The sequence below is a fragment of the Dermochelys coriacea genome, chromosome 5, assembly GCF_009764565.3.
Source record: "Dermochelys coriacea isolate rDerCor1 chromosome 5, rDerCor1.pri.v4, whole genome shotgun sequence".
NCBI classification, from domain to species: domain Eukaryota; kingdom Metazoa; phylum Chordata; order Testudines; family Dermochelyidae; genus Dermochelys; species Dermochelys coriacea.
In genome coordinates this window covers 88,335,191-88,344,324 of record NC_050072.1, presented here as the reverse complement: position 1 = coordinate 88,344,324, position 9,134 = coordinate 88,335,191, and positions in this window count along the sequence as shown.

The following is a 9,134-nucleotide window of genomic DNA, read 5'->3' as shown; positions in this document are numbered from 1 at the left end:
GCCCCTGTGCTTCCCATATCAATTTTCTACAGTTTACTACTTTCTGATTTATTTTCATTACTATCAAGTCACCCTTTCTTTCATTTGTTTTTATATAGCTTCTTTCACCCTCCCCTCTAAACCAGGATAGTTTTTTAACCAATATGATCAAGTTAAGGGCTTGATACTGAAAGTTTCTGAGTATCTGTCAGCACCATTTATGTGTTGAAGACAATCAGGACAAATTCTAAATAAATTAGAACCAGAATATAGCCATTCCAGGTACAGGTGGGGAAAGAGGGGAATTGGGAAAGGGTGCACAAACCATCCTCATGAGCGCAACCACTATTATGGGCCATGAGTGGTGGATGGGTAGTACATGCTGTAACCCTTTAAGGAAAGTAGCACTCCAGAAGGCATGGTATCCCCAAAGCTCCTCTGTGGCTCCATATTATTGCCTATGCAGAGATGTATCTATGAGACAGAGCCCTAAATAAGGAACATCATAACTATTATTTATTACATGAACTCACTTAATGGAACATAAGAGATGCTATGAGGACCCAACAGTAATAGGCCTGGATTAAAGTTCTGCCTGATGCACTAATGTCTACTTTGATTCATGGGGTCTGATTCTCTTCTCACTCACTCTGGTTTTATATTAGTGTAGCTCCACAGATGTCACAAGAGTTAGTCCTGATTGGCATGCCAGTACAAGAGAGAGGAGATTCAGGATTATCATGTGATGAGATACTACTAACTTTTTAACATTAGATACACCTGCCACTATTACTGCTGTAGTGAAGCCAGGTACTGCTTGGGCCTACTTCTTTGAGGCTATTTTGATAAGTTTTCTGTCATTTAATAGCCTTCTCCTTTTTTCTTTTAGAATGATAAAAACTTATTTCCTACAATGCCTTTCAATTGCCTTACAAACAAAACAAGAACAAAATAAAACAGTACCTTTTTAAAGCCAGTTATTTGCACAGCAATACATACAAGAATGAAAGATAAAGGATCAACCCTTCCATTAAAGAGACCTTTTTATTTTAAGCTAGTTTTATTTTTAACTTGTATTTACCTCCCCACAGGCAACTGGATGCCGCTTTTTCCTGCTTCCAAGGTCTCTTCTATGGGGAAATGAGCAACATTTCTGATAACAAAGAAGAGACTTAGACTACAAGTGAGCGAAGCTGGGAGCTGAACTGTTACCTTGATTATTTCCCTCTTGCCTTGTACTGTGACATGCTGCTTTGGCTTTTGTGTCGATTTATTGGAAAACTGGGAAATGGCACTGAGAAAAGCACTTTTTTCCCTTCAAACCTTGTGTGTGCATATGTGTCTTGTACACACACACACACATACAAGCTAAAAAGTAGCACAATAGACTACAACGGTGGTACAAACCTAACTATCTGCAAATTAGACTATATGCCCTTTGAGAAAGGGACAGTGTGTTCCTACCTTGCTACGTGTTTGAGCAGCTTGTAGCATAATGCAGTCCTGACCAGTACTTCTGCAATACAAATATGAATTAATAGTAATGACACTGATTACAATCATGCACAATCACCCAAACTGCCCAAACAACAAAGGGTTGAAAATGAGGAACTAGAGATTATTTTGCCTTTGATTTACTGGAGGTTGAGGCAAGAAGCAGGAGCAAGAAAACAAGACACCATGTGACTTGGGAAATATACTGGTTTCAGAGTAGCAGCCGTGTTAGTCTGTATTCGCAAAAAGAAAAGGAGTACTTGTGGCACCTTAGAGACTAACAAATTTATTAGAGCATAAGCTTTCGTGAGCTACGTGAGCTGTAGCTCACGAAAGCTTATGCTCTAATAAATTTGTTAGTCTCTAAGGTGCCACAAGTACTCCTTTTCTTTTTGGGAAATATACTGTTACATTGCTGGGGTTTCAGAGGAATTTTGGCAATTAAGTCCCAACAGCAGATGACCCAACATACATGGTTTTGAAGTCTTTTGTCAATTATTATTCAAGTTAAATGGGCTTTTAATCCTTTTACTTTGGTGGGGGGAAATATAAGAGGTTTTTGTTTTTTTATTCATTTTGTCTGGCTCTGATGTAGGTATTTCTGCGTTCTTACAATATCCTATTCTAAACCTTCCACCATCAAAACCAGCTGTTCGCCTGTCTCACTATGCTCTATGCCACTCTATACTGTAATGAACATCAGAACAGCCATACTTGATCAGACCAAAGGTCCATCAAGCCCAGTATCCTGCCCTCTAACAGTGGCCAATGGCAGGTGCCCCAAAGGGAACGAACAGAGAGGTTATCATCAAGTGATCTGTGTCCTGTCACCCAATCCCAGCTTCTGGCAAACAGAGACTAGGGACACCATTTCTGCCCATCCTGGCTAATAGCCATTGAATGGCTCCAAAATATGGAGAAAAGTTTATTGTTACATTTGTTGTTTATTTAGAAAGATATGGCTTTTCCTGTACACCAGATGCTAATACTCATATAGCTCAATCATTCCTTAAAGGCAAATGAGCCACAGCTCTGGAAGAGATCTTTCCTAAGAGCTCCAGGTATGCAGGGGGTGCAGAACACTACCACTTCATTCTCCCTGGCCGCTGTTGGGCTGTCTGATGGTAAGAGAGAGCAGTCACTGCATTTGAGTGAGTGAAGGGACTGAAGATGTGTTCAGCTGCTGTGCAGGGAAAGAAGATTCTGTTTCTCGTGCCCTACACCTTCCTATCCAATCCTGGAACAGCTGGGCACAATCTGGTCCATAACCACTAATAGCAATGCTGTGACTCCAATGGGGATTTAACTCTAATGAATACAGCTGCATTGGCTCCTGAAGCTTATTGTTCTGATCTTAAGGTGAGAGTCAAAAACTAGCTGGATCTTTAAGACAATGTTTAGTTAGGTCACTTTCAAAATTGAAACTGAGAGATGTCATTGTTCACTATAAGCTGAGGACACAGAGGCTCAAGTTTTTATACATGGGCTACTAAAAGGGCTAATTAAGTTGTGAATGCACAATGCTTAATGCACATGTATGTAAGTGTAACACATATACCTCAAAATAGCACCCAGTAAACCCCACATTCATCATTCATATATGGTTGTGATATTCATACAAAGCATGCCATGTAAGATATCATATGAAAGGTCATGATCTGCTGAACCCCATTGTTCTGTCAACATATGTATATCATTAGTATGTATGAAGTTATGAGATTTTGCTGTATAGTTGTTATTGAAATCGGTTATAAGTTTGGGAGTCCTCAGCTGCTAGTTCTCCAGTGACAGTAAAGGAGGTGATCCACACCCAGGTGGGTGTTAGATGACCATTAATCAGCAGGGGAGTTGTAAACAAGGGATTTACAATTCTGTAAGAGAAGCGTAACACAATGAAGATTGCTCAACCCTGTGACTCAGCAATGTCCATCAGGCATGTCTGGGCCAGTTTCTTTCCAGGGACATGAACTAAGGGAATGTATACACTGGCAGAGTTACAGTGCCATCAGTTACAGTGCGGCTCAGAGAGCGCTGAAGGGAAACCGCTGTTGTGTGTTCACACTGTCAGCTGCCTGCGCAAAAGCGTGCTCACACTTGCGGCACTTGCAGCGGTATTTGGAGCAGTGCACTCTGGGAAGCTATCCCACAGAGCACCTCTTCCTCTTCTGCTGCTAAGAGTTGTGGGAAGGTGGAGGAGGTCGTGGAGCATCCTGGGTTCTGTCCTAATGCCCCATGATGCATTGCTTCGCATCCCAGCAATCCCTGTGCTTCTGTACACATTTGGTGCCAGCTTTCAACGGTTTGTGTTCTGCACGCCCTGCCTCTTCGGCCTGCAGGAATGGATCACGAACTGCTGATCAGTATGCCGCTCGTCCTGACCAACACGTCATGAGTGGCAGTGAAGTTATTCCTTAAACTACAGAGGCAAGAAGAGTGCAACATTGATCTCACCACGCATAGTAGCTACGACCAGTGGTGAGCTGGAGCCGGTTTGCGCCAGTTCATGCAAACCAGTGGTTAAATTTTGAACCAGTTTTAGAACCAGTTGTTAAAAATTGTTACGGCTCCCTGAGTTCCTGGCTGGGGAGGCTCCCCCGGCCCCTCCCCTGCCTTCCCCCCTCTCACAGAGCCGCAGCGTGCCACGCCGCCAGCGCCAGCACTCTGGACTGCCTCTGGGCAGCTCTGCAGCTCCTGCCGCTTTGAGCGGCATGGTAAGGGGGTGGGGCTGCGAGCTCCAGTGGGCTGCATGCGTACACGCTGCCCTGAGCAGCATGGTAAGGGGACTGGGCCAGGGCTGGGAGGAGGGGTTGGATAAGGGGCAGGGAGTGGTTGGAGGGGGCAGGGGTTCTGGGGCGGGAGTCAGGGGATGGGGAACGGGGGGGTGGGTAGGCATGGGAGTTCCAGGGGGTCTTTTGGGCAGGGCCGGTGCAACCACTAGACAGACTAGGTGGCTGCCTAGAGCACCAAGTGGTTGGGGGAACCTAAAAGCAGTGCCCCCCCAATTTTTTTTAAACAGCGGAGCACAAGGCTGCTGCTGCTCCCCGCCTCCCAGCTCCAAAGAGGCCTCCCGCATCGTGGCCAGTCCCTCCCCCCAGGGGAGCAACCAGTGGCGGAGCAGGGAAGGGGAGGGTCTAGCACTAGCAGCTGCGCCTTCTTTCCTGCACCGTGGGCCGAGCCACCGCTAAGAGCCCTGGGGGAGGCGGGGAGCCCGGCTCAGCCCGCGGCGCAGGGAAGAAGGTGTTGCTGCGCTCTGCTTTTCGGGCGGAGAAGCTGTGTCTCTACTCCACCTGCAAGGTACCTAGCCGGGCCATGGGGAGCTGCAAGAGCCCAGGGAGCACTGGGGGGTGGGCAGGTCCAGTCCCTGGTCTGGGGAATGGTGTATATGGGAGTAATCTTGCCACTACACCTTTACCCCCTCCACTTCTTGGCACATCCCTTAAATCAGAACTTTTTATAGGGAACCGGTTGTTAAGATTTTGGCAGCTCATCACTGGCTACGACACAGATTGCTTGTGGCATTCATGGAGGTGCTGAGCACAGCGGAACGGCGCTTTTGGGCTCAGAAACAAGCAGTGAGTGCTGGAATCACATCGTCATGCACGTCTGGGATGATGAGCAGTGGCTGCAGAACTTTCAGATGAGGGAAGCCACTTTCATGGGACTGTGTGATGAGCTTGCTCCAGCCCTGAGGAACAAGGACACGAGAATGAGAGCTGCTCTTTCGCTGGAAAAGCGCATGGCGATTGCACTGTGGAAGCTGGCTACTCGAGACTGCTACCGATTGGGCACTAATCAGTCCGGAGTGGGAAAGTCGACCGTTGAACTCATGTTGACAGAATACTGCAGGGCCATTAATCACAGCCTGCTTCGAAAGACCGTGACTCTGGGGAAATGTGCGTGACATTGTAGATGGCTTTGCACAAATGGGTTTTCCTAACTGCAGAGGGGTGATAGATGGCACCAGATCTCCTAGCCACTGAGTACATTAATCACAAAGGGTATTTCTTGATGGTTCTCCAGGCACTTGTGGATCATTGTGGGCATGTCACAGACATTAAAGCAGGTTGGTCCGGAAAGGTGCATGACCCATGCATCTTTCAGAACACTGGCCTGTTCAGGAAGCTGCAAGCAGGGACTTTCTTCCCAGACCAGAAGATCACCATAGGGGAAGTCAAAATGCTCACTGTGATCCTGGGAGATCCTGCCTACCCCTTAATGCCATGGCTTATGAAGCCATACATGAAGCAACTTGATAGCAGAAAGGAGCGGTTCAGCAACAGGCTGAGCAAGTGCAGAATGACTGTTGAGTGTGCTTTTGGCCGGTCAAAAGTCCGCTGGCACTTCTTCTATGGGAAGATGGACCTGGCCGATGACAATATTCCTATGCTTATAGCCATGTGCTTACGCTCCATAATATTTGTGAAGGGAAGCTTCACTCAGAACTGGACTGCAGAGGCTCAGCATCTGGAGGCTGAGTTTGAACAGCCGGAGACCAGAACTTTAGAGGGGCACAGTTTGGGGCCATAAGGATCATGGATGCCTTGAAGCAGCAATTTGAATCTGAAATATTTGTTGCTATGCTTGGGATTGCAGTGCTTGTAATGCTAGGATGTGATTGGTGCAGATGATGCAATATGTGGGTTTAACATAATTGTATGTTGGTTTGCAGGGCTCTTTTTGCTTTCAATTAATAGAATAAAGATTGCTTTCAAACCAACACAATTCTTTTATTAAAAAACAACTGGAGTAGAGAATCAAACAAGAAAAACAACAAACTATCAGCAGTGAGGGGGATGGGGGAAGGGAGGGTCCCAGGAGGAGGCGAGGTCCCGGGATGGCTAAAGATTTGTATATGTCCAGGGATCATATCCAACCTTCTCCTTTGGAGTACAATGCAGCAGGTGCTGTACTTCAGCAGGTCCAAACTGCAGAGGGATGGGTGTTGTGTGCAGTGAGTACAGGGAGTCCGCAGGGCTGGACTGTGACGTGGGAGGAGTGGAATGCCATGGGTACAGACTGGAGCCAGGAGGTTGATAAGAGTGTGTTGGCGGTGTCTGGGGGGTGCCTGGGAAACAGTTATCTGACAGTGGCTGCAGGGGAGGGCGGACACGGAGCTGCTCACTTTGCAGTGCTAGTATCGCCTCTAGTGTGTCTGCTTGACGCTCCATATGAAGCTCCGTGGCTTCATTCTGGCACACCGTGTTTTCCTTTCGGTCCCTCTTCTCACTGACCTGCCACTCCTTCAATTCTTGTTTCTCAGCGGTGGAGTGCATCATAATATCTTGCAGCAAGTCCTCCTTAGTTCTTTTTGGCCGCTTTCTAATTCTGTGCAGCCATTCAGCTTCCAATAACAAAGAGGGAGGCTGGGCTCCCAAGGTCATCTCTGTGAAGTTTAAATGCAACATTTTACAGAAGCAGTATTCAGTGATTTAAAACACAGCCAGTACTCACACACCTGTCACTCACTGGCTGACCCCAGGCAAGCACACATGAGCCACAAGTCCCCCAAAATGGTGAGTAGCCACAGGGGCAGGGTAATTTTCTCTTCCCAGACCCTGATGTACACTGGCTATGTGGTTCTTTGGGAGAGCCAGCACTATGTGTGCGGGGGGAGTAATAATCATTCCTGTCCCCACACTTTCCACAGGCTGTGATCATTATGGAAGATAGGAAGATATCTTGCTGCTGAGGGTGAGCAGGGAATCAAGGGAGGGTCTTCTCCAAGACTACGGCATGCTCCCTGGCCCCTATATGTCTCGCCTGTTCAGCAGTGGTGTCCTGTGGCGTGGGAAAGTTACCATTAATGGGGCAAGAAACAAAGCAGCTCTGCCGAAAAACCTGCAGCAACGGATTGCCAAGTATCTCCACAAGAGTTTCCTGGAGATCTCTGAGGGAGATTCCCATGAAGTGAGGGAGTTAATCAACAGTCTCTTCTGCTATTTAGAATAGGAACGTGGTGGGAGACAAGCGTGCTTTCTGCAACCCTCCTGCCCCCAACAATTCACTTCAGCAAGTCCCAAAATCAGAGCCACTTCCCAGGGGTCTCCTTTCCTGTTTGTGCTTTGCCAACATCCAACAGGTGTGACTGGCTAGCCTTCTCTGGGGTAGAAAACAACTCCTGGATGCATGCATCTCTGACCTCCGAGTCATCCTCTGCCTCTTGGTCCCCCCTCCCCCTCCACTTCCTCATCCAAGATTTCCTCCTCTCCACTCTTGATTGTCACAGGAGCCACCAAAATATCCACAGTGGCCTTTGCAGTGGAGGTGGGGTCACCGCTGAGTATCGCGTCCAGCTCTTTGTAGAACTGACAGCTTGTGGGCGCAGCAAAGGTGGTTTGTCTCCCATGCCTTCTGGTAGGCATTCTGCAGCTCCTTCACTTTGACCCTGCACTGCAATGTGTCCCAGTCATGGCCCCTTTCTGTCATGCATTGTGAAATCTGTCCATAGGTATCAAAATTCCTATGGCTGGAGCACAGCTGGGACTGGATAGCCTCCTCTCCCCAAATGCTGATGAGGTCTGGCAGCTCAGCATTGCTTCTGGTGCGTGGAGCAGGCATGGCCACCTGGAAAGATGCTCTGAGACCACTGCACAAGTCACCGAGCAAACAGGAAGGGGACTTTCAAAATTCCAAAGGAATTTACGGGGTGGGGATGATAGTTGGTCACCTGAGGGCAGGGCAGTAGAGTTCAAACCAATGACCAAAGAGGCAAGAATAGGCATTATGGGACACCTCCCGGAGGCCAATCGCAGCCCTGTAATCGACCACCGTGTCTACACTGGCACTGCAGTGCTATAGCCCCAGCACAGGAAGCTTACACCTCTCGTTGGGGTGTTTTTTTTAAAGCACTACAACTGTGCAGTTTCTGCGCACTAAGTGGCTTGACAGTGTGTACACCTCAGGAGTTACAGAGCAGAAAGCTGCTTTCTGCAGATTCATAGATACTAAGGTCAGAAGGGACCATTCTGATCATCTAGTCCGACCTCCTGCACAGCGCAGGCCACAGAATCTCACCCACCCACTCCTATGAAAAACCTCACCTATGTCTGAGCTATTGAAGTCCTTAAATCATGGTTTAAAGACTTCAAGGAGCAGAGAAGCCTCCCTCAAGTCACCCCATGCCCCATGCTACCGAGGAAGGCGAAAAACCTCCAGGGCCTCTCCAATCTGCCCTGGAGGAAAATTCCTTCCCGACCCAAAATATGGCGATCAGCTAAACCCTGAGCATATGGGCAAGATTCACCAGCCACATACTACAGAAAATTCTTTCCTGGGTAACTCAGATCCCATCCATCTAATATCCCATCTCAGGGGATTAGTCCTATTTACCCTGAATATTTAAAGATCAATTACTTACCAAAATCCCATTATCCCATCATACCATCTCCTCCATAAACTTATCAAGTAGAATCTTAAAACCAGATAGATCTTTTGCCCCCACTGCTTCCCTTGGAAGGCTATTCCAAAACTTCACTCCTTTGATGGTTAAAAACCTTCATCTGATTTCAAGTCTAAACTTCCTGGTGGCCAGTTTATACCAATTTGTTCTTGTGTCCACATTAGTGCTGAGCTTAAATAATTCCTCTCCCTCTCCTGTATTTATCCCTCTGATATATTTATAGAGAGCAATCATATCTCCCCTCAACCTTCTTTTAGTTAGG